This window comes from Eriocheir sinensis, chromosome 28, assembly GCF_024679095.1.
Source record: "Eriocheir sinensis breed Jianghai 21 chromosome 28, ASM2467909v1, whole genome shotgun sequence".
Lineage (NCBI taxonomy): Eukaryota > Metazoa > Arthropoda > Malacostraca > Decapoda > Varunidae > Eriocheir > Eriocheir sinensis.
This window is the reverse complement of record NC_066536.1, coordinates 15,934,163-15,937,954: the sequence shown is the minus strand read 5'-3', so window position 1 is coordinate 15,937,954 and position 3,792 is coordinate 15,934,163.

The following is a 3,792-nucleotide window of genomic DNA, read 5'->3' as shown; positions in this document are numbered from 1 at the left end:
CTCTATCATCATCATCACCATCATCTTTTTCTTCCTCCTTAAAAATGTTATATTAGTTTTATTTTATTTTATCTAATGTAGTTTTTTGTCTTTATTTAATGTTTTATTCTTATTTGTGGCTTATATTGAGAGAGAGAGAGAGAGAGAGAGAGAGAGAGAGAGAGAGAGAGAGAGAGAGAGAGAGAGAGAGAGAGAGAGAGAGAGAGAGAGAGAGAGAGAGAGAGAGAGAGAGAGAATGTAGAGGGGGGTGGGGGCTGACTGCTTCTAAGCGGAGGAGGAGAAGGAGGAAAAATATGACAAAAATTGAAGAAGAAAAACAAGAAAAAGAAGAAAAAATAAAATGAAGATTACGAGTTTTATCAAATTTAGGTGACAGGAGGAGGAGGAGGAAAAAGAAGAAGAAGAAGAAGAAGAAGAAGAAGAAGAAGAAGAAGAAGTAGAATATAAAGAAAGATAAAAAATAATAGGAGGAGGAGAAGGAAGAGGAGGAGGAATAGGAGGAGGAGGAGGAGGAGGAGGAGGAGGAGCTCTTTTGTGTCCGCGTGTATGCATGTGCTGAATAACTGCTTTTGTTGATGATTTGTGAGAACATTTATATCCTTAACCTGCAATTTTCTCCTCCACTTCCTCCTCCTCTTCTTCGTCTTCTTCGCTATCTGCTTCTTCCTATCTTTCCTTACCCCCCACTCCTCCTTCTCTCCCCCACTTCTTTCTAGTCGTATTTTTTTCATTCCCCTTCTACTTTTTCTCCCCCTTTCTCATTCTTAGTCCTTCCTCTTATACACTTCCTTTTCTTCCTTTTCTTTTCCTTCCTTTCCTTTGTCTCCTCATATTTTTTTTTCCGATTCTTGTTTATTAGTTTTACACTACAGTTTTGCTTTAAATTATAATGGCTTTAGTAAAATTAGTGTTTCTTGTTATTTTGTTTTTGTTGTTGTTATGCTTCTTTTTCGGGTTCCTTTTCTTGTTTTGTTTTGTTATTCATCTTCGTGGTTTTATTTATGTTTTCTCTATTTCTTCTTGTTCACGTTTTTCCTTTATTTTCTTTTTATCCATTCATATTCACATACTTTTTTTTTTTATCTATTTCCTCATTAGGTTATACGATTCCTTTACTGACTCTATTCTTTCTATTTCCTCATTCCCTTTTCATTCCCGTTTATTCCTCTTCCTCTTTCTTCCAGTCATTCCCCTCAGCCTTTTTCTCATTCTGTCTCTCACCTCCGTTGCTTTCTCCTACTCTCTCTTTCCTTTTCAACACATATATCTCTTAGTATTTTCTCATTATTTCTTCCCTCTACCTTGTCATCTTTGGGTCCTTGTATAGTATGTTGTCCTACCCCTTATCATTTATTTCTCCTGTCATCTGCTGTTCCTGTCATCCCGTGTCCTCTGTCAGTCTTGCTTCCTCCCGCCATCCATTTCGTTTCGACTCCCGCCGCCCTCCTGCACCCTTGGCCTTACCTGTGTAACTCACCTGCGGAACACTGTCGGTCCTTGTTACCTGTGGCTTGGTCTTTTGTCATTTGGTGCTGGTGATGGTGGTGGTGTGACTTTTACTACTACTACTGTTACTATTTCTACTTCTACTTCTACTGCTGCTACTACTTCTACTACTACTGACTCCACTGCTTGCGAGAGAGACACAAGGATATAGAGAGACAGAGAGACACGACACGAAAGGAAGAAGATAAAAAAGAAGGATGCGGTAAAGATGGAAGGGAGATAGGAGGTGGAGGAGATATGGAAGAAGGGAGGAGAATGTGAAGAAGGGACTGGTGTATGGGAGGGAAAGATGAAGAGGGTGAGACATGAAATAGAAGAGAGAGAGAGACATGGTCAGTGCTCAGAGAGACAGAGAGAGAGAGAGTGATAGGGTGGATGATACTCTTAAATGAATACATACACACACATACAGAGAGAGAGAGAGAGAGAGAGAGAGAGAGAGAGAGAGAGAGAGAGAGAGAGAGAGAGAGAGAGAGAGAGAGAGAGAGAGAGAGAGAGAGAGAGAGAGAGAGAGAGAGAGAGAGAGAGAGAGAGAGAGAGAGAGAGAGAGAGAGAGAAGGTAGCGGACCGTAAAATGCTTATATACTGATAGTTCGTTGATATTTAAATAAGAAAAAAACAAACCCGGATCCTAAGAAATAATAATCAACTAGAACATCCATGCTGGCTACCGGGCAACACACCCACACACACACACACACACACACACAGACACACAGACACACACACACAGGGAGGTTAATGGAGTCTCCTTGTAGTAGTATAAGCGACACCTCTTCTCTTTAGTAGGACAGGCCGACTTTTTTTTTTTCTTAACGTCTATAATCTTTAAATCTGACACCAAAAATAGCAAGAAGTTCAACACTCGCACTTCATTAGCTGCCAGGGTGCACACACACACACACACACACACACACACACACACACACACACACACACACACACACACACACACACCAGACACAGACCTTGGCCGACATGTACTTTTTTTTTACAATAATGATGAAAAAATATTGGTTCTGCGATAAACTGTACTCTGATTTCTTTCATCCGTTTTCCTCCTCCTTCTCCTCCTCCTCCTCCTCCTCCTCCTCCTCCTCCTCCTCCTCCTCCTCCTCCTCCTTGTCCAATTTCTTTCTTCTTTTTCCTGTCCGGCAAGTCACATATCTTACCTGTCAATCGCCCAAACTCTGTATCAATATCACCTGAACGTTGACCTGTGTTAGTGAGGGCGAGCGTAGGTCTTGGTGAAGGCCACTTGATCGTCGGAAAGATATGAACCCTGGTTGTTCTTTTCTCATTTACCTTTTTAGAGCGTCTCCTTGGCACCCGTAGTTGTCGTAGAATATCAATGACGGTCTAGCGGAAATGACTTTTTTTTCCTTTCTGATTTAATACTACAAGGTGATGGTGGAGGAAGTGTTGAGTGAGGGATAGTAATTGGGTAGAAACGAAAGAGAACCGCTTGTAGAACTCTATTTTTATATTTTTTGGTGTAATAAATATATGTCAAGCGTTTCAATTCTGATGTAGAGAAGGATGCGTTCTTAGTAGGCGTGCGCTGTCTTCTCTATATTTTTTTAATCTGCTTTTCTTTGTCTCTGTCTCTCTTCAGCCTTAATATTTTTTGTTCATTTCTTTTCCTTTTCACCTTTCACTTCTCATTATCTTCGCACATCGCCTGATTTTCCTTCTATTCTTTTGTCTTCTCCCTGTTCCTTCTTCCTTCCCCTCCTCCTCCTGTTCTTTTCTTCCTCCTTTTCCTTTCCTTGCCCACCGGCCTCTTGCAGACTCCTTACGTTCTTATCTTCTAATGTTCTTATGTTCAGTCTTTTCCTCCTCCTCCTTCTCCTCCTCCTCCTTCTCCTCCTCTTCCTCCTCCTCCTCCTCCTCCTCCTCCTCCTCCTCCTCCTCCTCTGTATCCTCATTCTTCAGTGATACGTCAATGTGAAGTGTTTATGTATTTAGCAACCTTTAGGTTTTGAGTTTCGTATCGTTAGTCAGTTTTCTCTTTTTTTTTCCGCCTATCTCCTTTGGACATGAGAAAAAAAATAGGGTCGGAATACCTGTTCGTTTATCCCTCTAATGATCTCGCGGTGAATTTGCGCTTTGCTGCGATTGTTTGCTAAGCGGGAAGAAGAGCTTTTGGTGTTGATTCCTAACTAGTCACTTATTTTTTGCGTGTTTTTTCGTTATCATCGCAGTTTTATTATCTCCGCCTAATTGATGTGTCTTAAAACATCACTAACTGTTCATTAACCAACAGGTCGTACGTGTTTTCCTTGT